This window comes from Saccopteryx leptura, chromosome 7, assembly GCF_036850995.1.
Source record: "Saccopteryx leptura isolate mSacLep1 chromosome 7, mSacLep1_pri_phased_curated, whole genome shotgun sequence".
Classification (NCBI taxonomy): Eukaryota; Metazoa; Chordata; class Mammalia; order Chiroptera; family Emballonuridae; genus Saccopteryx; species Saccopteryx leptura.
The window spans coordinates 17,163,480-17,182,164 of NC_089509.1; the positions used below are offsets into that span (position 1 = coordinate 17,163,480).

Genomic DNA, 18,685 nt, shown 5'->3' on the forward strand with positions numbered 1-18,685 from the left:
ATTATCACCTAGACATTTAACCTCTCCCCTTTGCAGCTTTTAAGTGCTGTCCCAACTAGTTCTTCTGTTTAAATAAATGTAAGGTATTATTCTGAAAATAAATCACCTTCCTTAGACCCTGTGTAATCCTTTAGCTCTCTTTCTGTCCCTTGCACCCAAGCTTCAGGAAAGAGTGGTCTGTGCCTAGGTCTTCATTTACCCAACCTACCATCTTCTACCTAAGACAAGATGGCTTCTTCCCCCAGCACATCCCTCACCTTCCTTCAGCCAGGGTCAGTAGGAGTCTCCTGACCTCCACGTAGAATACAGCGTCTGGAGGTCTGACATGTCTAACCATGTCCATAGCCTTTGATCTCAACCTCATCTTCCTCCTTCCTGTCTGATATCAGTGGTTCTCAAACTTCCCTTGGAGGGCTTGTTGGAAGATTGTTGATCTCTACCTCAGAGTTCTTGAGTTTGTAGATATGGTTTGGGGCTCTAGAATATACCTCTTAAAAAAGTTTGATGATAAAGTGGCTGATCTTTGAGTCACACGTTGAGAAACATTACTAGGGATAATTTTGCTTTTCCCACCTTTACTCACCCTCAGACATTTGGCAATGACTTGAAACATTTTTAGTTGTTACAAATTGGGAAGTAGGGAGTTGTGGTACTGAAACCTAGTGGGTAATGAACTAGCATGATGCTAAACATCCTAAAATGTATGGGACAATCACACCCACCCCCCAAAAGAATCATCTGGCCAAAAATATCAATAGTGCCAAGGGACCCTTGAGAAAGCCTGCTCTGGCAAATCTCTCTTTGGCTGGCTAGTCTCTGATCACTGCCTCTCTACTTAGCCAGTTGCTCCGTAGTGCCCTTTAGTGCTACCTCCTATATCTGTCTCGTCTGTCTTTATCTCTTTGTTTCTGCAGTCTCTTCTTATTTCAGACTTTATCATCTGCTCTATGGATTACTTATGGCAGTAGCTTTTTAAGTGGACTTTTTGAAAATAAGGGCATTGTTCCCAAATTGGCATGACTGTCGAGCATATGGCTTTTCCAGATAAAAGCTATCAATGCTTTCCCTCCTCACGCAGTGCCTCTACGAGAAGACCTCAGACCGTGGAACCCACGAGGACTCCTATGATGGACTCCTGCCAGCCTCACGAGTCTGCCCTACTGCCTCTCCCCACACCCCATGCTTCTGCCCTGCTAAACGCCACCACCCCAAGGTGCCACCAGCTGCCCCATCTCCAGGCACACAGTCTGTTTCCTCTATCTCTGCTAGGCTAATTCTTTTCCAACCTTTAACTTAGCTTAAGTGCCACCTCCTCCAAAGAGCCTTCTCTGAGTTAAGAGTTATATCTGTACTCGTCTATCCTAATATTGATCACACAGAAGGGCAGGAGAGCATAGTGACTCTGAACTGAACATAGCACTATGACTCTGGACCAAAGTTCCAGAATTAGAATCCCAGTTCTGGTGTTTACTACCTGTGTCGCCTTAAATAATCTACTTTACTGTCTTTGTCTCAGTTTCCTATATGTAGATGAAGTTAATATGTTACCTACCTTATTAGGATCAAGTGAGTTACTGTACGTGTAAAACACTTAGAACAGGGTTCAGCTACTGCTGAACTGTTTCATAACATTGCCCATTGTTATTAGTATTTACTTGTCTATTTACCTCATTGGGTTATAAACTTGGTGAGGACAGCAATATGTGTTTGATTCGAGCCTTTGTACCTCAAATAAGGATAATAGTGTCCACCATCTTCTCTGTCATCACAATGTAAAGCTATCATGAGATAATAAATTTATGGAAAGTTTAGACAATCATAAAATATAAAATATTTATTTTTCTAACTCACCTTTTTTGTTGTTGTCAATGATGCTAAAACAAGAGGCATTAGTCTGACCTATAATTAGGTTCTTTGTAGGAAAATTAGAGAAAACATTTAATGAGAAATAAATTTGCTGAGGCTGGCAGAAGCTAGAGGGAAAATTTCATCTTACAGGATCATGCTGGCTAGTGATCAGCATTTTCCAAGGAACGATTCAAATAATACTTGTTCCAGGTGATAATATTTTGAGAGTGGGGAGTGAATCTATAGTCCAATGAATTTGAGAAATACTGAATTAAGCAAATCTAGACAAGTTTCTTTGTGGTTGGACTTTTCAGAGTCTTTATAAGCTAGTATCCTCCATGATCCTTAAGAGAGGATCTCAGATGCATCTAGGGGACAGAACTTCCCAAAGTTATTTGACTTCAGAACCGTTTTCCATCAGGGGTCTTGTGAACCAGCAGTTTCATGGCACATACATTGGAAACACAGAGTGGAAAACACTGGTCCAGTCCACCTGTTTTACACACTGATGTTGCAGGTAAGGTACAGAAAAATTAAATAATTTGCCCAAAATAACACCATCAATGGGAGATTCTGGCTACTAGACCAGGGTTTTTTGAACAACTATACTTAAGCCATCTTCCTCTAAACCTCATTAAAGTAGAGGCTTGAGTCCTCTGATTTTGTTTCAAAGTGATTTTTAACTTCAGATTTTAGAATCTCAAGAAATTTCAAAGCAAAGTTTCTGAAGAAAACAAAAGTTAATTTTATCTTTCCTCCAGTCAGATAGAATGATGACCTCCTAACTTCTCTGAAGTTCTTTTTTTTGTTGTTGTTAACTTTTTAAGAGTTTATTTAAGCCAAACTGTCAACAACCACTGGGAAGCAAAGTCTCAACAGATTGAGAAAGTGCTCCAGAAAATGGCGGTTTCACCATTGACTTTATACATCAGAATCAGGCCTCGAAACTGTCCAGGTCCTGAGGGAGAAGGTGGGAGATGAAGAAATAAACACAGAAAGAAAAAGGATAGGATCAGGAGGCCTCCTGTAGGCTGATGGCATACAAGGAAAAGGGACAAAACCCCCTTCCCAGCTTTGTTATATAGTGCAGAGAACAAATCCATTTGTAAAACAAGGAAGTTTCTGCTACAAAATCACATATCTAAGGTATAAACTTCCCTGAAGTTGTAAGTCGAGCCTATTGCTCCAGGCCTCTTCTTTCAGTTCCCACATAAAAGAGGGGCTCAATGAACACTTGCTGAGCATTGAGAGTTCCATAATTTCTCCTGTCAGTGGGGGATCATCTCCCTCTCACAACATGCTTCCAGCACTATTCAATGGGAGTTTTCATAATCTCCCTTATCACTATTTACATATATTCTCTTTCTACCACTAGATTATAAAATCCTGTAAGACCCTGATTTATTGATGTCACCCCATTAAAATTAATAAAAATTTATGTAAAAAAAATCCTGTAAGAAGGGTCTATGTCAAATTCATTCCTATAAATTGATATCAAAACTTGATCCCAGGGAAAGAGCTACTGTAATCATTTATACCTTAATGTAAATCAATGTGCATTGTTTTTGTGTTATATTAACCCAGGAAGATTAGGTTTATGCTATAGTAACAAATAGCACCCAAATCTCAGTAATATAACTCAATAAAAGTTCTCACACATGTTACGTACAGATCTGATATGGGCCAGCAGAGGACTTTGCTCCATTTTAGTCACTCAAGGCTCATGGAAGTTTGACCAGTGACCTCATTAGTTGTCACAAGTAACCAAAAGAATGCTGGTAGTCTCACACTGTGCATGTCATGCCTCATAAGTGACATAAGCTACTTCTGCTCAAAGCCCATTGGTTAGAACTAGTTTTGTGGTCCTTCCCAACTGCGAAGGGCAGATAAATCTAAGCATCTCATGTGACTAGAAGGAAAGGAAGGAAAGCCAGGTATAGGTAAGCCCTAGAAATCTCTACTACACTATGAATTTATAAAAATTAAGCTTTATTCCTAATAGGACAAAAGGCAATGTATCTTTAATAGATGCTTAACACAATTTTTGATTGATGAGTAAGTCAAAAGTGAGTGGTATTTCAGAGAACAAGGAGAGTTGAATGAATAAAGCATTAGATTAGAATCCTAAACCAATTTTTTTCCTATTCTCTGACCTTGAGCAAGTTTGATCACCACTCTGAGCTTCAGTTTTTTTCATCTGTAAAATAAGAAACTAGATGATATTACTCCTAAAGTCTCTTTTTGCTCAAATCTTCTAATATTCTATGGTGGAGAAGGGGGCATTCATCCCAGGAATTGCTCTCTTTTTCTCTATAAAAGAGATCTTGTTGATAAAGGCCTCCCATTCTCTGCAGAATTATCCCTTTAATACCAGCTGGTGTTTTGTCATAAATAAACAGAGAAATCTTAGAGGAGAGAATAGTGAGGAAAGAAAGGATCCGGAAATAGCCTTTTCTTTCAAGCTGGAGTCAAGCAAGAGCCTTGAGCAGCCTGGAGATGTCCACTCTGCTTTTGGGAGATGCCAAAATTGTCTCTGGAATCAAAGAGGATTTAAAAGGGAGCACAAAAATTCTCTAATGTTCTCTAAGTTGCTCCCCGGCCCAGGCCCAGGAAACGCTATTGTAACTGAGACGTTGGGACATTTGGCAGTGTTATGTTCTTGTTTGGCCCAGTACATCTCTTTATTTATTAAAGTCTCTGGGCTCTTCAGGCCATGGTTCACTGTATTAATTTATGTAGTTTGCCTCCCTAGAGAGAAGACCAACTTGAATACCTCCAGCTTTAGTATGACCCAGTTTGCCGCTGAGATCTTAACTCTGAAGACTTTCTTCCCTTGTCTTTCTTGTTAAGTCTATAAAATGTATTTGGTGCCCAATACATTTGGCAGAAGGTCAAGATTCAATACCTTCCTTTTCAAATGCCACACTCTTCCTTTACTCTGAAAAATTGGACTCACAGTTTAATTCAACCAGTTGTAAGTTAATTCATGAAGTCAAATACTATTTGAGTTTCTAATTATACGCAAGCCATATACTAGCATGAATAAAATAAGACCGAGTTTTTGTCTTCAAGGAGATAGGGACATACTTGAGAGACAGACATGGAAACAAAGTTCTCCAGAAGAGTGTGGCGGGTGCAGAGCTGGAGGTGAGTAGTAAGAGGGACGTGCAGTACAGAGAGGCATCCTGCCGAGAGGTACGGGCGGGGCGGGGTTGGGTTTCCGGAGAATGATGCTGGGTTGGAGCCCTGAGTGATGGAGAAGAGTTTTCCAAGTGTAGAGGAGTGTGTGTCCTAGCCTGGGTCAAGGCATGATGAAGAAAAATGACACTTCATTCTTGGGGAACTTAAATCATTTCAACTACTCAAGCAAAGAATGAGTGAGAAGAGGTATGGAGGTGAGAAAAGGGCCAGCTCATGGAAAACTTTGGTTTTTTAAATAATTTGAAAAATATTAGGAACTCTATAAGTCAGGGACAAGGACAAATTTTCCAACAGGGCTTTGTAATTATTGGCTGCATAAAATCAACCTTTGGTTCTTAAAAATGTTCGGTCATGGCTGATTAAATGAGCCTCATTCTCAAATATGACATTCCAGGTAAAGCCATGGTTGTATAACTAATGTTCCCAATTATCTAATGCTAACCAGAAAGTCTGATCATTTTAAAATTTATTCAGATCACTATATTGCCAATGAAAGAGAATACTTAATATTTCCCAAATTCTATAGAGGGTTCAGATATAGAGAAAAAAATGTGTCATGTTTATAGAAGCATAATTTATTAAATTGTTATGAGTTCTAGAAAACTTAGAGAAAAGATACCTTGAAGGGTTCCTTATATCTAGAAAATAGAGATTAGAATATCAACAATATTCTTAACACAAGCCACAATCATCCTTCATCATTCAGCCCTTGTAATTAACTCTTGTCCTGCACCATCCTGTGTTAGCAATCTCATGAACACATCTGTTTTTTTAACTATTGTTCTGGAAATCCTGACTGGGTCCTCTTGTCTCTAAGTTATTTAAGTAAGGCCTTCAGAAGCCTGTGCCCAAAGTACCTGGCAAAGTCCCCTTCTATAGGACCCCAAGACAGTCCTTTATTGGACAGTGGTACAGGCAAGACTTCTTAGGAAGGCATCAGAATAAAACAACACTCATGTGTAGATGACTAAAGACCTGGGGAAGGAGCTGGGAGGAGGGGCGTAATAAAGGACAAATAAATGGTGATGGAAAATGATTTGACTTTGGGTGATGGGCAAATAACACAATCAACAGTCCAAGTGGTATAGAGATGTTCACCTGAAACCTATGTACTCTTATTGATCAATGTCACCCCATTAAATTTAATTTCAAAAAATAGAAAGGACTCAAACAGTTGTGGTTAATTTGTTACTGATCATTTCCAAAACTGAAAGATCTGATAAAACTTTATTACAACAATAATGTAGCTGACAGGAAATGTGGATGTTTATATGGTGTGCAAAACAAAATAAAGTCAACCCAAAACAAGTTTTATAGTATTCATAAACATAATGATTAATCCTATTTTTCAAGAACGAATAGTGCACCCAATTTTTAAAAATAGATGAACATAATCTCTACAGAGAAAAATATCTTCAGATATAACATACAATGATCTGAGACAATATGCCATGAATATTAAGCACATAGTTGGAATAAACCAGAAACAGCTCCAGATCATCAAGTCAAGAGGTTCAGAATGTGTGCAGTAAGTCCTAAACACCTGCATCTTAATAAAACTTCATGGGTAAGTCATGCAAATCCTCACCTGAAAACTGCTGGCCTGGATGCTAGATTCAAATTAAAGAAGTGAAGTTGTGATCAATTTAACCGTTTAAAAAAATGAGTAAAATGATGACTAATCACACTATACTGTTGTTATCTAATATCCAGCAAAGCAGCACCAGGAGTCTGATGAATAGAAACACATCACAGTGAGGATGCTGACAATTCTCCGGAACTTCTTATGCAGCACATCATTTCAAAATAATTATATTAATAACATTTGCCCATACAAATCTAACCTGAGGAAGGTTAAGTATCTTTTCTGATTTGACAATGTTTTTCATGCAACTCATCAATAAGTAATATGTCAAATATACCTAATTGTTTTCAGCACTTCTCTTTTTACAAGGTGAAAGGACAAATTGCTTGTGATTTTCTGGGAACCCCCTGGGAAATCTTCAAGACAGTCTTAAAATATAGTTAGGAATCAATTTGGAAAGAAAACTATCAAAAGTTGTCAGGGGATCTGAACGCTAGTTAAGATAGGATCATGAGTTACTGAGAATAACACTTGGCGATCAATTTAATTAAAGTGACGATAACAGATTTTAAAAGTAAACACAGAAGGTAGCATGATGGTAAAGAACCTTAATTTCATTTCAAAAGCAAGACTTTGTTCTCTTAAATAATCAAAAACATGACAAAGTCAACATAAAGCACAGGAAAGTATTCTTGTAATACACAGAAACTCTGTTATCTAGGCAGATTACACACAACAAGGTAAGAATCACCTTTTACAGCCTCATCAAGAGCAGACCAATGATCTCAGATTTTTTTGTCATTTTAATTGAGAGAAGCCAAATTCTAGTTTTACACCAGTATGACAATTGACACCTTTGATTTTTTTTAAGTTCATTTAAAAATCAAAAACCTCAGCCAGATTTGAACACGGCAAGTAAAATTCCTTTTCTGCAAACTTTCTACAACTTTTTGTATCGTTTTATCCAGATTTTTGTCATAAACTGCCATTTTACTTACAAAACTTCTCTTTTTTTAAACAATAGCACATTCCCCTTAGTATAATCTCTCGAAGTGGCAAAAATGAACAAAGTTATTAACAGACCCAAATAAATAATTATACAAGAACTTTAAGAGTATTCAGTTTAATTAAAAAACAAAGTATTCAGTTTAAGTAAGTGCTTAATTATCACTGAGACTCTGAGAATGGAGCTCTTTTAAGAGATTTCTATGGCCTGACCTGTGGTGTTGCAATGGATAAAACATAAACCTGGAACGCTGAGGTCACTGGTTCAAAACCCTGGGCTTGCTTGATCAAGGCACATATGAGAAGCAACTGCTATGAATTGATGCTTCCTGCTTCTCCCTCATCTCTCTCTCTCTCTCTCTTTCATCTCTACAAAAATCAATAAATAAAATATTAAAAAAATAGATTTTTATGATCTATTTTGGTAACACCACCTGCATATAGGAATATATTTTTAACTAACAGAGAAATAAACATACAAATACAGATAGAGAACTTATAGTTTCAATTTTAAAATTATAGTCATGAGTCAAGGATAAACACAGAAATACCAAACTCATTGTTTCATATCAAAGACCTGCTCTCTTTTCATTGTGCACAAATTTTTACTTGACTTGAGCTTAAAATAGACAAATTGACAAACCAACAGATAAGAATAACAAGCCAGATTATCTATCATCTCCCACCCAGCAAAGACAAGGCCTTTATAAACCATCAATCCACTTACAGAGATCACAAGTAGTCAGACCATAAAACCAAAAGCTCACTCTAGAAAGCAAAAAGTACTCAAAAAAATAAAAAATAAAAAAATTATGAAAAGAAAACAAATAAACCAAAGTCATATTCTTACCATACTATCAATGAATAAGAGTCTGGAACATAAGACCACAAGTAAGTCTCACTATTGAGTTCCCTGGATGCCAGTCAAGAAGGGGGCTAAGTGTTACATAGAGCATTAACAAGTGGACCTCGAATAGTCCCTTGTAGAAGTGGCTCAATGCCACCAGTCTGGTTGGAAGTTGCAGAGTGGGTAAGGTCTTGAGTAGATGTAACTATTCTGCATAGCCATACAGGATAGGGTGACTAAAGTCAATTGATCAAATAAAATAGTGAGGATTTAGAGATTGGGGTAGGTAATGTGCTGGTGTGCCAGCCCCTGCCAAGGACCCCTGACCCAATTTAGCTCAATGCTTAAGAGGAACTACTTTATAGCTACAGAAGCAAGTGGAAAATTCTTACAAGCCTCAGCAGTTAGGCTCAGATCTAATCTTGCTAACAGAGGCAGGATGTGTTCTTTGTGCTTCAGCCTGGCAGATATTGCAGGAAGGCGGTTTATTATCTTTAGAACAATTTGTACTTTTGCAAGATATTGTGCAAACATGCTGAAGCAACTGTAACCTTGTGGTTTTCGCCCTTAAATACCTCTTTCCCTCCGAGCTCAGGACTGTTTGTTGCTTCCCAGCGGATAGTTGCCAGCCGGCTAATAAAGGCTCTTTAAATTCCTAATCAATTTGGGCTCTGGTTCCATTCCTCACGGGTTGCACCACAACAAGTCAAGTCTGACCAATACCATCCTTATTGTGTGGGAGTGGGCAGGAAACAAGCCTAAGGACTTTTGCAGTGGTTTGCACCATATGCTCCAGGAAGATTCCTTTTACATTGGTATCTACCCAGTAGCCCCTCAGTGAAAGTGGGAAACTCAGTAGAATGAGCAGGGAGAGATATTGAGGGCCGAAATATGTCTGAGGCTTGGGATGCACAGGAAGTTGTAAAGCAAAATGTTGAGTATGTTTGTCAAACTGTATAATGTGTCATCAAAATATGGGGACTTCAAAGAGGAGCAGCACCTCAGCTTCCTCATAAGGACAGACACACAGAAGTAGAGATTGTTCCAAAACCTTCACTAGCAATGCACAACTTGATTTGTTTCTAATTCTCAGCCCAGGTAAGCTGGTGAATTATTCTAGAGCATACGGCTTCTCAAATATGTAGCTGTGTAAATGCCGTCTGGCTCCAAACAAGGGCCACCAGCATGGTTCAAAGCCAATTCTGTCCTCTACCTCACCCAAGAATGGCACTGCTGGGGCATATGACATGGTTTGAGAGAAGGAAGGCAGGGACCATTATCTATTGAAGTAATACAAGCAAAATACCCATTCTTTTAACAATTGACACAAATGCAATTTGTAGCCTGAAACATCAGAATGAAATATCCACATATACCTTATCCCTCCACTCTGGCAGCTGGATAAGGGACAGAGAAAGATGGAGAAACCCGAACAATTATGGCAGAAACACCCATTGGGTGGTGTCACGATTTGCTTTGCTGCAGGGTCAAGCCTTGCTTTCAGGGGCAGAAATGTTTCTCACACATAGAACTGCTGGAAGTTGAAGTTTATTCAATCACCAAGAGCCATGGCTTTCAGACCGTTGACCATGACCCAGTGTGAACAATGTGCTTTCTGTTGTGACACAGTGCACACATCCATAACTGAGGCAAGGCTTTCCATGCTGTAAATCCTCCCAGCGTGGCTTGTTACTAGCCATCAGCCTGACGTCACGGAACCACCGAACAAGAGTGGAGAAGAGGTGCCCAGACTGGTGCCACACACATACACAACAGCAGCAACGTCATCAGCCCAGACTGCGGAACTGGCATGGCAATGTTTTGGGAAACCCTTTTTTAATTTGAAAATTTGTGAAACACCACCAACAAAAAAGGAGTCAGTGTGCAATAGCTGAAGGCATTGTTTCCAGAATGTTCAGCGCTTCTGTAAACCTCTTTCAGCAAACACCCCTTTTATAATTTAGTCTCCTATTGGGGATTTTCTGAGACAGGTGGTCCCTCTCTTTTGAATCATTGGCCTCTCTAATTTTATTCTGGTCCCTCTTTGCTTTGGCCCAGATGAAATTTTTCTTGGAAGCAGTTTTTACAAAGCACTAAAAAAATTAGGTTTGCTATACTATAAAATGAACAGTGTGTGTGTGTTATAATTTATATGACTCTAGGTATTCAAAACAATTGGATGGACATTGATAGTTTTCTCTTAGGCCTTCAATTTATTGTGCAAATAAAAGAATTATACTGCTGAATAACAAACCTCCCCAAACAAGTCACTGGCATGCAATAATAAGCATTTGTTTCTCATATTTGAGAGTTAGCTGTGAAGACACTGCTCTTAACTGGGCTTAATCTTTTGTTTGTGGAGCTACTGGGTTGGGGTGGGGCAGCTTTGCTGCTCGGAGCCCTGGTCCACCTCAAGGGCCATTGGGCTAGCCTCATAAAAGCATTCCCTCTCTTGGCAAAGGACAGGAGAAAATTTGATGTTGGGATGGATGTGAAACTTCAGGGGCCAGAAGGCAGACTGTGGTAAACTGAGTAAGGATCCTCCGAAATGTTCCCAGTCTGATTACTGGGACCTGGGATGCTACCTTATCTAGCAAAAGGGGCTTTGCACCTGTGGTTGTGAAGGGTACTTAGATGGGGAGATTATCCTGTATTATTTAGGTGGGCCCTAACTGTAATCACAAGGATCCTTATAAGACAGAGGTACCAACAGGTCAAAGCAAGGAGAGGGTGACATGATGACAGAAGCAAAGATTAGAGTGATGAGACCAGGCACACGGGTGGGGCGCCACAGCTCCAAACGCCGTCAGAGCAAGGAGCAGGTGACCTGATGATAGAAGCAAAGATTGGAGCACAGCCTCCAAACGCCGTCAGAGCAAGGAGCAGGCGCTGCCCTCGACCCTCCGGAAGGAACAGCTCTCCTGATGCCTTGATTGTAGACCCTGGAAATTCATTTTGGACTTCTGACCTCTAGAAAAGTAAGATGATAAATTTGTGTTATTTTAAGACATTAAGTTTGTAGCAATTTGTTACAGCAATAGTTGGAAACTAACATCAGACCAGTAATACAATCTCATGTAGGAATAAACCTGGCTTCCATTATTGCAGGAATCAGAGGAGGACAAAAATGCCCAGACAACTTGATGAAGGAAGCAGGATTCATTTTGCCAGTGGAGCAGCATGACCCTCAAAAGAGGCAACCAAACACATGCTCCCCGAAGTTAGATTTCTTACATCTTCTATACCTTTTACAGAACACAGGTTTTCATGCGAGGGGCTCGTGATCCCTTTGTCTACTCTAGAGGTACATACATCACGCTCATGACTTCAAGATGGAGAGGTGGGTTCAGAGGATAAGTGTTGCAATTTTTAATTAAGGTATGTAAACATTGTCTCTTAAAGGCTTTAAGAAAAGAAAAGGGGAAGAGGTATTCAGATAAGTTCTGTCTTCTTTGGTCTGTGTAGCAAGTGGCCCCAGGCAGCCTTTCAGAGAACTACATAGGAAGTAGTTAATCTATAACTGGCTGACTCAGTTGCCCCTGCAGGCTCCCTTCACTTGCATTCTTCTAGTTTCCTCCTTCTCAGCGAAGGGGGAGGGGCTGCCCCTTCTTCCTTGCCATTTTTTTTTTACATATAATGTCATTTAAGTATTATATGTTTTAAATGTGTGCTACTATTATTATTTTTTTTTAATTTTATTTATTGATTTTAGAGAGAGACAGACAGAAAGGTGGGAGGGGGAGCAGGAAGCAGCAAGTCATAGTTGCTTCTCATATGTGCCTTGACTGGGCAAGCCTGGGGCTTTGAACTGGCAACCTCAGCATTCCAGGTTGACACATTATCTACTGCTCCACCATAGGCCATGCTGTGTGCTATTATTTTTTTAAGGTATGCTGTTTGTGAATATTTGACGTTCTCAAATGTGATTTGACCTCATATGCGACCAACTTGTCTTTCAAACGAAAGCATCTTTGCTTTAAAAGATGAAAGTCAATGCCCTGGCGGGAGAGCTCAGTTGGTTAGAGCATTGTCCTGAAACGCAAAGGTTGCTGCTTCCATTTCTGGTCAGGACACATACAGGAACAGATCAATGTTTCTGTCTATCTGTCTGTCTCTCTCAAATTAATAAATAAATTTAAAAAGAAAAGATGAAAGTCAGTGAGTAATTAGATCTGAAATACTGAAATGTCCATGATAGGCAACTGTGAACACAGTTTTAAAAATTAAAAATAAAAATTATATATGATAAAATAACAATTATTAATGTAGGAGAACTGGGAGTCTCCAGAAGGAATTTTGCAGTTACAGTTTTGCCCCTCGTCCCTTCGCGGTATTACTGGTTAGAAGCCAGGAAGTGCATGTTATAGAGACAGAAACAATGGGGCCTGAGAAAGGGGACAAGCAAGGGACCTGTGGAGCAGGATGCCCTAGAGCAGCAGTGTGGGCTGATCAGAGTAGGCAGAGGGAAGAAGGAGAATGCTTTTATATGTTGCTGTAAGTTATATAAATGTATTTGGATCTTCTTTAAAGTTTTCAGGAAATGCAGAGTAAAGATATAAGTGAATTGGGGATTTCTTCTGCAGTACATATCTGTGATGTTATTTTGAATCCTTTCTCAAGAGTTATTTATCATCCAGGAATGCTTTAGTTTGCAGGTGTTAGAAAAGTGCACCAATAATACCTTAACAAGTAGGGATTTGTTTCCCTACTATAACAAGATACTTGGAGATACATAGTTGTGAGAATGGTTCCTCAGGGACCCAGGCTCTTTTTGTCTTATGCTGGGCTTGGGAGTGGCTTTTAAGCTTAGGCTCATATCTTGTTTGAATGATGGTTGCCACTTTGACGGGCAGCGTGACCTCATTCAAAAGCAGGAAGGACAGGGGTGGCTAAGGTAAGAACCTACCTCCTCTTACATTCCTATTAAAAGGAAACAAATTATCTTTTCCAGAATCCCTCATCAGACTGTCCCTGTGATCTCGTTGGCCAGAACAGGCTCACATGCTGTCCCATGCCTCAGTACTTGTAGAGTAGAGGTAGAGAAAGCAAGACTCTGGCTTTCTAGACTCTGTAGTTGAATGTAGCCAAGAGGATGAGACTGGGAATGGCTTTGGATGGCCATCCAATGGTGTTTGCTGTAAGTATCCAGTCTCCCTTTTATTCAAGGGGCTCCAGGTTGGTAGGCAGCAGATTTGAGAGTTGAGTGAGGGCTACATCTCTTTGTCCTGAGATCTAGTCTTCAGAGAAAAACAACTCCAGAACTCTTCAAAAATGCTGGCATTCTGACCCGTGGTGGTTCAGAGTATAAAGCGTTAACCTGGAATGCTGCTGAGGTTGCCATTTTGAAACCCTGCACTTGCCCGGTCATGGCATATACGAGATACTACTGATTGATGCTTACTGCTCCTTCCCACCTCCTCTCTCCTCTCTCCCTAAAATCAATAAATAAAATCTTCTTTAAAATGCTGGCATACCCCTCACCAGTGGACTTCTCAGTGCTGGCCACCTTAGGGAATTTGGTATTGGAATGGATAAGTAGGTGTACTTGATAAATACATTGAATTTTCCTAAATTCTTAGATTCCTTCCTCTACACAATAAAAAGGTATTTCTGGAATCTCACCTTTATAAGAACTTCAGTATAGGCCTCAAAGGCTGGCTCTAGATCCAGGCAGATCTGACTCTAGATCTGATTTGAATCTGAGCTCTTCCACTTACAAGCTGCTTATAGGAAGTTGTTGAGCCTCTGTGTGCCTCAGTTTCCTCTTTTATGGGTGGAGGTGATAATATGTATCTCAAAGTGTATTCTTAGGATTAAATAAGTGAAAATATAAAGGTATTTTAAACAGTGCTTGGCACCTACTAAGGGTTTCATGAGTATCAGCTAACATTATTATTTACGCTGGCCCCAGCGTTCAGTAGCCAACTGAGCAGGTGATTAATACTGCATCTAGGATTTTGGTGACTTGCCTCTATATCAATAAATTCAGCCTGATGTAAAGCTATGTTCTTCCTTCTTTGGTCTAGAATTCTGAGAATCCCTTGCCATGTATATTTCCCATATTTTTGCTTTTACAAATTAGCAGAAACTCACAACTCCTGTGATGGGTAAGACTTCTTCAGGATTGGTCTTTTCAATTGGTTTCCTGAGGTGTGTTCGGAACCTCGGCATTGCCTTCATTTGGAGAGGGAAGCCAACACAAGGCTCAAGGGGTGAGGAGTACATTGAGTCAGTTGATTTGCTCATGTCTCTCCATTCAGTCTTCAGGGTCCTATTCTGTTCTAATCAATGCCCTTGGTTTCAAATAAGAGAAAGTTTAAGCTGTGAATTTAAGTAATTTGGCAACCCACAAGGTCAAACTTTTTTTTAGTTCTTACCTATTTTAGCCCCCAGCTGCTAGAAAAAGGAATTGTGTTGTTATTGTCATTGTTTGTCTGTTTTACAAATCAGAAAATCCTTGTTATGCATGTGCCTTTGTGAACAAACTTCATGACCTGAGAACTTGGGAATTTGAGCTAAAATATTAGGAGTTAGAATCATTATTCTCTTTTTTTAAGCTGTCCATCTCCATAAAACAAAACAAACAAAGAAACAAAACACCTTGTGCCTATAATCCTTCTGTCCCTAAGCTGCTACTTGGTCTCCCCAAAGCTTGATTTGAATGGATACTTTATTTTAGGTGAATACAGATGATAATGTAATGTTTTGCTACTGTATGCCACTGGCCACCTGCATCAAAACCCTTTAAACCAGTTTGATTTTCAACCCCCAGTCTTAATCAGATTAGATAACCCATCCCTGATTTCTTCTTCTGTTTCCTTGAGAGTTTGTGCCTCTTGATTCTAATGCAGGGGTCCCCAAACTACAGCCCGCAGGCCGCATGCGGCCCCCTGAGGCCATTTATCCGACCCCCACTGCACTTCCGGAAGGGGCACTTCTTTCATTGGTGGTCAGTGAGAGGAACACATTGACCATCTCATTAGCCAAAAGCAGGCCCATAGTTCCCATTGAAATACTGGTTTGTTGATTTTAATTTACTTGTTCTTTATTTTAAATATTGTATTTGTTCCTGTTTTGTTTTTTTATTTATAATAAGATATGTGCAGTGTGCATAGGTATTTGTTCATAGTTTTTTATAGTCCGGCCCTCCAATGGTCTGAGGGACAGTGAACTGGCCCCCTGTGTAAAAAGTTTGGGGACCCCTGTTCTAATGTTTCAGACAGCCAACTTAACTACAAGTGACTTACTCTGACTGACTTAAGGAGAATAGGAATTTATTTAAAGGACAGATAGTGTCAAGCTCAGAGGCATAGGCATCTAAGAAACAACTTCTAAAATCATGTCATAGACCTGGTAAGGTGAAGACACTGCTGCCCCTACCCCTGTACACTAGACATCTCAGCTTAAGTTATCAAATACCATGGTGTCGGTCACTGGGCACCACTGCTCCAGTGCTGACCTAAAACCGTGATCACCCACCTTTACCATTAGAGGTTCACCTTCACCAGAATTACATTCTAAGTCTTCAGCCACAAAAGATTTCAAGTCCTGGGCAGGAAGAAACCATTCATTTGTTTATTTCACAGAGACCTGCTCCAAGACTGAATCACCTGGGTCCCAGCTTTGTAAAACATATATACACAACTGTTACTTTGTTGCTAATAATTTTCCTACAATATAAATGTGTCAAAACATGTGATTTATGCATAGTACCTTAAATATCCTCTTTAGTTTTTAGTGTACTCTTCAGAGTAGTTCTTGCCCTGACCTTGATTTCTTCTGGGTTTCCTGGGGGCAGGCTTCATAGCACAGTAGAGAGATTTTAGGCTCCAGAGTCAGGAAAACTTTGGAGTCAGTCCCGACTCTGGCCCTAAATAACAGGGCTCACCAGTGGGCATATTACCTAACTTTTAAAAGCCTTGGCTTATGCTTCTTTAAAAATGGGTATAGTAAAATCTGCTTCATGAATTGTGATGAGGATGAGTATAAATCATATAGAGCTTAGTAGGAGATGCTGAGAAACAATGGATTTGATTGTGTGGACAGAGTTGTGTTTTTGGAGTTTGTTCACAAAGGATGGAAATACTGAAATGTGAATTACTGGTTACCAGGTAAGCCTGACTGTGATGGTCACTGCCAGGACTTTCACTATTAAAGTCTCACTGTGTTATTTTCTTACACGCTTAAGTTTGTAGCCATTTCTCTCTTGAGAGGACATGATGAAATATACAACGCCATCCTAGTAAGCATCTTTGTTTATAAGCAGTGTCCTTTAGCAATTATTACTATAAATTAAAATCTAACTCTGCAGGTTGGGTGGGACACGTGAGGAGGAAGCCACTTCACTGGTGGAGTTACCCTGGCTGAGCAAGGGGCCCCAGGGCCCCCACCCGAGGAGGGCGGTGGGGGTCGTTACCACCTGTGGCCTGCAAGATGAGCTGTGAGTTGCACAGGTGGGCGCGCGTCTGAGCATTTCTGAGCCAGGGAGAAGGCACATCGTGCTTCTTCCACTGATGAGTCCAAGGCAGGGATCCTCAGCAGACCGCAGCTTGACTTTCCCATGACTGCCAGGAGGATCAGCTTTGGAGGAAGGTATCAAGAAACTGATGTTCCCTTGAATTTGCTTCTGCGTTTTCTTCACCAGTGTTTCTTACTTTGAATAACTTAAGAGAGTTGCTGGAGTTTTGATGTTCCCATGAGCCAGGTTTTGCAGATTTGGGGGAAATATAGGTTATGGGTCAGCTCAGAGTATTGTTTGTATTTTGGGGGAAATTCTTCCTTTAAAGCCTTGTCCCGGGACTGATTTTGAGTTGCTCCTAGTCTTGAACTCTGTGGACCCCAGTAACTGTGTATTTGTAGTTCTGTCTTTCGCTGATATTTTGTGTGTGGCAAATGATAAAGGAGCCAGCTGTCTCAGATTTTGAAATGCTGTATGAAAAATCAGGAAGCTGAGAAAAGTGAGTTTTTCCATACTTTACAATTAGTTTGGGATCTACTGTTACCTGCTTTAAAACATTTAAAAGAAAGAAAGAAAGAAAGAAAGAAAGAAAGAAAGAAAGAAAGAAAGAAAGAAAGAAAGAAAGAAAATAGCCTGTAAAAGAAGCTGCAATTTAAAAACTAGCTGCCCTTGGCAATAGACTAACTTTTCTTCACTCTCAGATTGCTGCAATTGTACAAATGCAGGAACTAAAACACAAGACAAATTCTGGCTCCTATGACTGGAATGATGGGCCTGGTGGTTTGGGACCAGTGCCATCATCAGGGACTCCTCAACTGAGTATCAAACCAGATCCATTTTCAAGTTCAGTGCTTCCCTGCCATCTCCGCCCCTAGTTTCCTTCTCTACAGCCCCACGTTCTCCTCTTGTACAGCCAGGACTTAATAGTGTCAGGGACTTGGATAATTCAGCAACTGAAATGAAAAAGAAAACAAGAAGAAGAAGCAAAAAACAGCACTCAGATGCTAGTAAGACTGATTAAAAACAAAGATGTTCTAAACATGTCGAGTGTTTTAAAGGATATGAATAAGATTGAGGCTATTGTTGAACAGTCACCTGGAGCAGACCCATTCATAAAGGCACTTAAGCAAAAATTTACATTCCAAGATGATTCCTTTGAGAAAGAAAATAGGTTGTATGAGTCTTCTCCATTTCTTAGTCCAGAAACTTCAAAGATTGAACACCATTTTCACAGTCAGAAGGACACTGAACTAAAGAAAGACTGACAAACACAAAAGGTGTTGTGGCCAAGGTGTGAACAACACAAGCTGTGTTTGCACTTAGAAGATTGCAGAAAATGTCAGCATGTCTTTCCCCACATTAATGCTTTCTCCTTTAGATTTTATTTCTTCACTTTAGAGAGAGGAGAGAGACACGGGGTGGGGGATGAGGAGCTGGAAGCATCAGCTCCTATATGTGCCTTGACCAGGCAAGCCCAGGGTTTTGAACCGGCAAACTCAGCGTTCCAGGTTGACACTTCATCCGTTGTGTCACCACATGTCAGGCACATGTGAATGTTTTGTTAATGAAATTAAATGAAGTCTGTACACCAAGATGTATTAGTGCAGAGGCCTGAAAAGTCTTGATTCTTAATAATACCTGTCTCTGTACCTATATAAATTTATTGACCAGCGTAACCCCAATAAATTTAACTTTAAAAAAAAGAATACCTGCATGACCAGGAGGTGGCGCAGTGGATAGA

The 18,685-nt window shown here is 40.0% G+C and overlaps 1 pseudogene; it reads left to right on the forward strand.

The window, feature by feature from the left end:
- LOC136378759 (mitochondrial fission regulator 2-like) overlaps positions 1-18,209 on the forward strand; it is a 55,955-nt pseudogene extending 37,746 nt beyond the window's left edge.
- Positions 18,210-18,685: the final 476 nt, after the last annotated feature.